The sequence below is a fragment of the Schistocerca cancellata genome, chromosome 2 (genome assembly GCF_023864275.1).
Source record: "Schistocerca cancellata isolate TAMUIC-IGC-003103 chromosome 2, iqSchCanc2.1, whole genome shotgun sequence".
Lineage (NCBI taxonomy): Eukaryota > Metazoa > Arthropoda > Insecta > Orthoptera > Acrididae > Schistocerca > Schistocerca cancellata.
The window spans coordinates 794,924,263-794,933,464 of record NC_064627.1 but is presented as its reverse complement, the minus strand read 5'-3'; the positions used below and the strand labels follow the sequence as shown (position 1 = coordinate 794,933,464).

The window sequence follows — 9,202 nt, the reverse complement described above, 5'->3', positions numbered from 1 at the left end:
GTAGTTTATTTAAGTACTTAACGTGATTTATGTGAATCAGGCTTGTAGGCAATCAGTGAAATATTACTGTTGCTTCGGTTTTACATGTGGGTAGCCTTCGGGCAACTTGGCCGTATCTTGTTTGTATGAGTAGCAGAATAAACAGTGGAGATGTATACATTTTAATGTTTTGTATTTAACGTTTGTTGAACTTACATTCAAGGCCTGTTGTGGGATTAGCCACAGTCTGATCTAGTTGTGGGGACAGATCGCCGCCGTAGGTTTATTTCATTAATGAATTGTATGTAGACGGGTCATCTTAGTATTGCACAGTTTGTAAGTAGGCTGTTTATGTTTTCTGATCGGCAACGTTACGTAGCGCTCGGTATGAAAATCACTGGCTGTGCTGTGTGCAGTCTGTGGCTAGTTTGCATTGTTGTCTGCCATTGTAGTGTTGGGCAGCGGCAGCTGGATGTGAACAGCGCGTAGCGTTGCGCAGTTGGAGGTGAGCCGCCAGCAGTGGTGGATGTGGGAAGAGAAATGGCGGAGATTTGAAATTTGTAAAACTGGATGTCATGAACTACTATATGTATTATGATGTTAAGGTAAATACATTGTTTGTTCTCTATTAAAATCTTTCATTTGCTAACTATGCCTATCAGTAGTTAGTGCCTTCAGTAGTTTGAATCTTTTATTTAGCTGGCAGTAGTGGCGCTCGCTGTATTGCAGTAGTTCGAGTAACGAAGATTTTTGGTGAGGTAAGTGATTTGTGAAAGGTACAGGTTAATGTCAGTCAGGGCCATTCCTTTGTAGGGATATCTGAAAGTCAGATTGCGTTGCGCTAAAAAAATATTGTGTGTCAGTTTAAGCACAGTCATGAATAAATGTTCAAAGGGGACGTTTCAAGTTGACGATTTTTATTGTTTATAAGTTTATGTATGCCAACGGCCTTGCCACAGCGGTAACACCGGTTCCAGTCAGATCACCGAAGTTAAGCGCTGTCAGGCTGGGCTAGCACTTGGATGGGTGACCATTCGATCTGCCGAGCGCTGTTGGCAAGCGGGGTGCACTCAGCCCTTGTGAGGTAAACTGAGGAGCTACTTGATTGAGAAGTAGCGGCCGGGAGAGCGGTGTGCTGACCAGATGCCCCTCCATATCCGCATCCAATGACGCCTATGAACTGAGAGTGACACGGCAGCCGATCGGAACCGTTGTGCCTTCATGGCCTGTTCTGGAGCAGTTTTTAGTTTTTTTTTTAATTTTTGTGTAATGCAAGTGTCCTTATACAGTGTGAATTTGATTTAAAAATCGTAACTATTTGTTTGTGTTTCGCAAGAATCTTAGTATCTGTCAGTTGGCTCATAATAGAATTACTGTTAAATAAAACTATTTGTGTGGGAATGATAAATGACGCATCAACTTGGGCCACCCTTCCACGTATTTTCCTTAAATTGATCCCGATCCTTGTTTTTGGTTTCAGACGTGTCTGTTAGAGGACAAAGGGACTGATGACCTAGTAGTTTGCGCCCTACCAACCAACCAGACACTGATCAAGGGTTTTTATTTGTAACTTATCACTTCTTTCATTTGATAATGTGAGAAATCACAAGTTTCATGGCAAATCGGAATCCACGTAACACTGTAGGTTCCTATGAAACTAGTTGCATAAGTCAGTTCAAAGGTAGCAGGGAGGCAATGGCATATGAGGTAAAATAGGAGCACTCCTAATGAAGCTGTGTGATGTTCAGACCAACCTTCATGTTAAGGACAGATAACCTTTTAGTCCTCTATGATTACGACCATTCCAAAAACAGATTAAGCTTCGAACCATGTTATAAAAATGAATAAAAAAGTCAACTGGGGAGGATTTATTCCCTCACATAATCATCTTTACCAGACTGTGTGGAGAAAGAGACTATGGACGATAGATGTTGGATGTGATGTACTAAAAGAATGTCACTCTGAACCGAATTTACTCGTCAAAGAAATTCCAACAATATTATCATTCGAGTATGCACTGTGACTTTATTACTACTTGCCTCAATGTTCTTTTGCTACGGAGAAATATAGTAGAAAATGTATGCGTATTTCTAATTGAAAGGATTTGTTCACTAGTGGCTGTTAATTGTCTCACTGATCTGGTAGATTGATACAACTGTGAGAGAACGATATGCAAATAACAAACATTTGCCATTGCTACGAGAATAAAGCGATTACCAGATGCATATATTCGCCCTCTTTCTCACCACTTCCGTTCAGAGTAATCATGTTCCCATTCACAATCAAGGTACCGAATTCAGAGCCCAGTGGAATATATATTCAGACGCTTTGAGATCAAACGTAATTCGGTGGATCAGTCCCCTTTGATACCGAAGTAAATTCAATTTACAACCAGACCTGAGTCAATATCTCCGAATTGAAAATGCTAGTGCAGAGGCAATGGAGTTTAAGAATTTCGCAATACAAAGGTAGCGTCGCTAAAATGGATGGTAACTGGCTGCTCCGTAAATTATCAGAGCGCTAGCTACAGTTCTCATCGTTTCGAACGCTGAAACTACTGTCGAATGCGTGCCGTTTCGTAATGGGAAAATACGTTCCATTAAACAAATCTATAACTTTTATGGGTGAAGGCTCTCAAATTTCACTCGGGCAAGTCTATAGAATAATATGGACTGGTTAAAGAGTAAATTTATGATTTCACTGGAGCTGCAAGTTTTTGCCAAAAATTAAGACATATTTCTGTATTATAGCCGGCCAGTTTCGGTGATGGACGCCATTTCCAAATAGCATCAAGAAACTACGAAATACTGCCTTGCAGAATCTATGTTAGTGTGATGTAGTTTTACAAGGCATGCACACTGAGATCTCAAGATGATCCGTGCTAGTCATGAACTATTAAAGTATGTGTGTAATATGTATGAAAACACACACAACATTGGTGTAATATTCTAAAATATTTATTAGTTATTTCACAAACCAGTTTTCAACTGTTACGACTTAATCAGGAATAAAGATAAGTATGTCGTGTGGTGAAATTTTGTCGAATCAATGTTTTTAAACTAGAGAATCTACAGAGTATCTCCATTTTATGAGATGAAAAATGTTGTTATTACACTTAGGAATAAAACAAAAGGGATTATTTCAGTATAAATGCGATGTAAGATTATTTAACTAAGATAAAATTTGTGATACATAACTAATGAACTACATACAAATTCAACTGTTGTTCATAGAAGAAAATAAACTGAACAATAAACTTTGGTGACATGTTCCAAATGTGTTCCTGAACACGATAATATTTCCTTTAATGGGTCCCAATTACAAACAAGTAAGATACGATAGAGAGATTAAACAGGTAAGTGAAGCAGCTGTGACGCAGAAAGTCATTTTTCTTAACACAACAAGAGAAACTATGGCTACTGAAATAAAGGGGAATGGGACATGTGAGCAAGAGGTGTAATTTACGACATGGCCTGGATGGGGCTGTGTGTAGTATCCGCAGTTAGCAGAGTCGTGCACGATTGTAATATTATTCTGTTTGATTCAGTCATGTGACTTTCAGATGCTCTGTTCTTTATATCGATTTCACAGTCACTGTTATTCTCAGTAACGCCCTTCGCCTATCAAATACCTATCACAGTTTCGCAAATACAATGCCGTGACTAATAAGTTCAGCACCTCTGCTCTAGCTGTAGTAACAACTTTTCCTCTGCTTTTCTGCCGTAAGACTACGATAGAAATCCATGTTTTATCAAAGTGGTTAATAAAGTTTTACCAGTTATGGCCGGTGTAGCTTCCCTCTCACCGTATCCTACCTGTTTCCTTTTACCAAACAGAGAACCAGTAATTTTGCAGTGTTGTCAACAGGAACCCAGAATTTCTAACTACTACTTACATATTACATTTTTTTTCTTTTTTTAATCGTTATGTCGCTTTCTTGTCTGTTTGTCCATTCTCTAAAAATTTTGCCATTTATTTCCAACTAATTCCCCAATGAGAGACTTGAAATTTACGACTCAAAAACAATGCAATGTCAACTCACTTTCATGTCTGGTGTGTGGCGGAGGGTACTTTGTCTTACTTTCTATCTGTCTGTTCCGTAAAATTCTTGGAATTTATTTTAAATTAATTTCTGTTGAGCTAGAGACTTGAAAGTTTCAACAGAACTCATAACTGTATGGCATCACAATATTAAATCGATTTATTGTCTGGTGCATGGGGGAGGGTACTTCAAGTAAAACTACCGTTTGCCCCTTTTCCTATTCCACTCGCGATTGCTGGTCAGCTTCCGTGTGAGCTCGAATCTTTCTCACTTTTACTTTCACGGTATCTTCGAAAGATGTCGATATATATTGCCAATATATTGGTTGATTCAAACAAATGCAAACGGAAATAAACATGTAATTTAACACACGCCTCCGTTGTAATATCATCAGAAACGTTTGAAATCTAGTGAAAAATTTCACACACACAAGAGTAAAGAATGAAAAATTATTGTTTTCAAAACAGACTGAAAAGAATAAAATACTTTCTCTTAGCCCCATACACATTCCCAACAGCATAAAAATAGTTCTGAAAATCTGCACTTCTGAATTTTTAATAGCTGTGACAGTACTTGCAAAATTTGAAACGAAGAGTGAGAAGTGCACGAAATAGATGAATCGAAACAGTGTAGAGAGTAGCTGTCACTGAGTAAAATCAGGTAACAGTTCATTTCATTTGCATTGCAATGAATCTGTTAGTGACTTAATGTTTCTCGTTTTAAATTTTACAAGTAGTGCAAAAAAATTCACAGGCAAAAATTATCAGGGCTATCTGCATGGCGTTAGGAATTTGTATGGGGCTAGGAGAAATTATTTACACATTTTAGTCCGTTCTAAAAACGTGTTTTATTAAAAAGCTTGTATTTTAAGTATTTATTTAAATATCGTCTAGTGGATTCTCCCTACTATTTCTTAGTCTTCAGCAAGAAATCAGTTCCTGAATCGGGCGCTTCCATCTCTATTCGCATTACACAGGAAAATAACAAAATCGTTAAACTCAGTGTGAACGTAACTGGCATTACTGCAGCACCTTAATCAATTATTGTAAGAATTACACTACTAGCCATTAAAATTTTGCCGCCTGGAAGGATAGAACAAAACTAAATATTATAAAGCATATATTATATATTAGCAACGACGACTCTAACAAAGCGTGGTTGACACATGGCTACGCCATTCCATGCTCCTTGAACAGTATACCAGATTTCTTCAGTCATAGCGATAGGCAAATGTTTGTATGCCAGTGTGTTGACAACCCACAGGCAGATATTTTTGAATGAATGTGTGATCTGGAGCATGTCTGGTCAGTAAACAGTCGAACACACTTTGTATCACGATAGAACGGGAGAGTAAGAGCAATATGAAGTCAATCGTTATCTTGTTGAACCTGCTAAACCAGCAGGACAGGACAGGTAGTTTAATTTGTGGAAAGGGGCCAAAATAAGCGGCTGTCAGTTACACTCGAACATACAACTTTATTTATTTGACCAAACATTACAAGAGCCAAGAAAATTTAAAAAAAAACACAGCATTAATTTTTGAAACTTAATTACCGGCTGAATGCGCCATGCAATCTCATACCTTAAGGGCAAGACCACTTAATTTAAAATCGGCTGAAAACCAGTAACTTAAGACTCAACCCAAAATCAGAAATCTAAAAGGCAGAAGGCCTTATCTTAAATTAGTTGTTTCAATTAGGCTGAAGATCCAAACAATCTCACATCTTTAGAGCAAAACAACTTTAATTAAAAAAAAAATCGGCTGAAGGTCCATATCTTAAGACTCAAACCAAAATAAAATTTTAAAAAGGCAAAAGGCTTTATCTTAAAACATTTATTTAATTAGGCTGAAGGCCCAAACTATCCGACACCTTAAGAACAAAACAACTTTAATTTAAAAATCGGCTGAAGGCCCATCACTTAAGACTCAAACCAAAATAAATTTTTAAAAGGCCAAAGGCCTTACCTTAAAACAGTTCTTTAAATTAGGCCGAAGGCCCAAACGATCTTACGGTAACTTAAAAATCGGCTGGAAACCGTACAAATACAAACAACAAGAACAAATAAGAAAAGGCAGTGCACCTAACGGTGCTCAGAAGTTTCCGAGGGTCGGCCTGGAATTCAAACACCAACGCTCGCTTAGGTGAAACAGGCAGTCGGCCCAACCATTCTCGATCCAACGAGAACCCAACCGACAGACAACCAACGGACCTACCGACGAGATAACTTCCGCTCCACCCCACCAACACACAACTGGATGTTCAATGGAACAACGTAGAAGGTATTGGCGCCCACAAAGGCACAACAGATCGGTCGAAAAATCAGTGGTATGACATCTGTCGGTTCTGACGTAGACTGACAGAGCCCGCACACAGCAGGAAACAATTCACCATGTTTTTCAGAATCCGTTTATTTTAAGCCCTTTGACTTAAAAGTTAAATTTAAAAATTTATTAGGAGGCAGTTGATTTCTCGTCAAGCCTTTAACGTTTTCCGAGATTGTGGTCAGACAGGAATCTGAGAGCACAACGTAAATTATTGCGAATGAAACTAGCAGCAGTCGCCTTTATGCTCTAGCTTGTCACAAGTATTTATCTGCGATCGAATCCTTAACAACAGTAGACAATACTTTCAGACTATACCACCTTATACGAAACATTTTCATTCATCAGATGCATGTTATGAACTACTACGAACTTCTATAGCTGCACTCCCCACGCGCTCTCGAAAAGGCGAGTTTTTAAATTTTGTTTTTATCAATCAAATCGTTGATGTATCATATAGGGAAGTAGGCTACTTCATGATTTGGACCTCTAGGAGCGACCTACAACCACATTTTATGCATCTTCTTATTGTTTGACACTCTCTTAAACAATTTTCCAGGTTCGTGGAGATGTGTTCGGTCTATGCATTTAATTGAAGGCAGTTTATTCCCATACACGATTCGCTTGTTTTATTTGTGAAGCATCATCACGAATATAGGAAGCGAATCGCGGTTGGCAGTAAACAAACTGCCTTCAATTAGTTGCATAGACGCAACGTACCTCCATTGATTTTGAAACAACTAAGGAACGACGGAAAAAAGAAAAAAAAATGACGAATTTTTGGAGTGTTTCTATAGATGTATTTATACAATGTGATGCTACACTCCATTCCTAGCTCATATTCCGAAACGTAAAATCCAAAACAAAATGTCGATCTGAATGAAATAAAATGACATAATGTGACATTTAGAACAGTTTCCAGAACACAGTCAATGTTCTATCGTTATCATGTATTCATGGAAGCCTGTGGTTAACGAATTTTGAACAGAATTACGTATTCTAACCACACTTTTTAGTACTGTGAAGAATGGGGTGCCTGTGTCGGCGGCTAGCCGCTTCGAGTTTGTGCTGCTGTGGCGCTGCAGTGCGCATGCGCGGATCTGAGGCAGATTGCTTTTCATTGGTTGGTGGAAGGACAACTGACAACAGCGTTTCGGTTCGCTAGGACCTTTCAGCATAGCTTTCGAAATGCCTACTAAATAATGTTGGGGCTCTATTTCGAAAACAAGACCGTTCTGTGCGCTCGAATACCTAAACGATCGACAAAATGGCAGATACACAATAGGGCCGCAGGTGGGAGTACAGTGTGACAACAGTGAATGAGTTATTTGAATGGCTCAAAAGACGACCTGGTGTCACTCCAGCGTCGTTGTGGAGCAGACCACAACAATGATCTTTTTTATATCCATCCTTGTGACTGAAGTTATGTAATAAAATGGAGCACCTACAGCCGTCCATACAATGTCGTTTATTATAGAGCTACCAGTTTTGGTGCTTCAGAACAACGTCTTCAGGACTTAACTGACACTAATGGGGTTAACACCACCCGTATACACCATTCACCAGTGGCCAACATCTATTACTGGTTTTCGCAGACTGCCCATAACAGCGATATTGTCCCTCCAATATCGCTGTTACAAGCAGTCTGCAAAATCCAGTTAAAGATGTTGGCGACTGATGAATCCTGTATATGGATGGTGTTAACGCCCTCAGTGTCAGCTCAAGCCTGAAGATGGTGCACTGAAGGAGCGAAACTGGTAGCCACATAACAATTGACATCTTAAGGACAGCTGCAGGTGTTCCATTTGATTACACAACAATGATCATTATGTGAAAGTCCATGACGCTCGAGACATAGTCGCATTCATCGTCTGGGTACATTTTTTGCTGTAAAATATCCAGTTCCTGAACCCCATCTTCTGTGGTACGTGATGTGGTTGCTCCGCAGTCTAATATATACTGTCGCGACACTCACTGCTGTAAAAGTTGTTTTGTCTGACAATTGGAACGACACTACCACCCATAGCGGAGAGGAAATTAGAGGTAAAATTAGGGCCTGTTTTTAATAGCTTTGCTAGTTAATTAACGAAATACACTGATGAAGAGAAATAGCTACATCAAAAAATAATTACCTTAGAGTAACGGCATATCGTGAATATATTTGTTTAGGTACACACTTAAGAGATTAACATTGCAAGATAACAGGCTGATTCACTGATTTGACTGGAAGTGGGGTGAACAAAGACTCCATGCCGTTAAGTAGATGTACGACGCACTTTTGCGAGAGGTCAGGGCTTCCGCCGCTTGAAACAAATTTCAGTTTTTTTTTAAAAGAGAGCGACATTCTTCAGTAAATATCAGTAGGTTACAAGAGAATCGTAAGTAAATTGTCTTGTACGTTCCGTAGCTCCCAGGGCTCATAGGATACTAAAGAAAGACAACATGATGTCAATTTTTAATTATAGATGAATTTTGTGGCGCTACTATGTACACTTCCTACTGTGAAAACTATGTTGCAGAGAGGTATAAACAACCCTATTCGCACTAGTCCGATAACGTACTCAGAAGTTTAATTTCCTGTTCAATGGAAGCGCTGCTGTCGCAGTGAACAACAAAAGTGAGCAGGCGTGCTGGGACCGTATGTGTTAGACTGTGGTTGTACTATCCCACACGTCGAAGCGAGCTATACACTGCTCAGCCAGTACATTACGACCACCGACCTACAGTCGGTATAAACCAGCCCAGGCAATAGCAGCATTACCTGGCGAGGAATGACCGCTAGTCAGACACACGCACGGTGCATATAGTATCAGTGAGCGTTATGTCCGTGTGTAGAATGGGGAAGGCGCGTGGCCTGT

At 39.4% G+C, this 9,202-nt stretch overlaps 1 pseudogene; it reads left to right on the top strand.

The window, feature by feature from the left end:
* Positions 1-919: 919 nt before the first annotated feature.
* On the top strand, positions 920-1,037 carry LOC126163430 (5S ribosomal RNA; annotated as a pseudogene).
* The last annotated feature ends 8,165 nt before the right edge of the window (positions 1,038-9,202 follow it).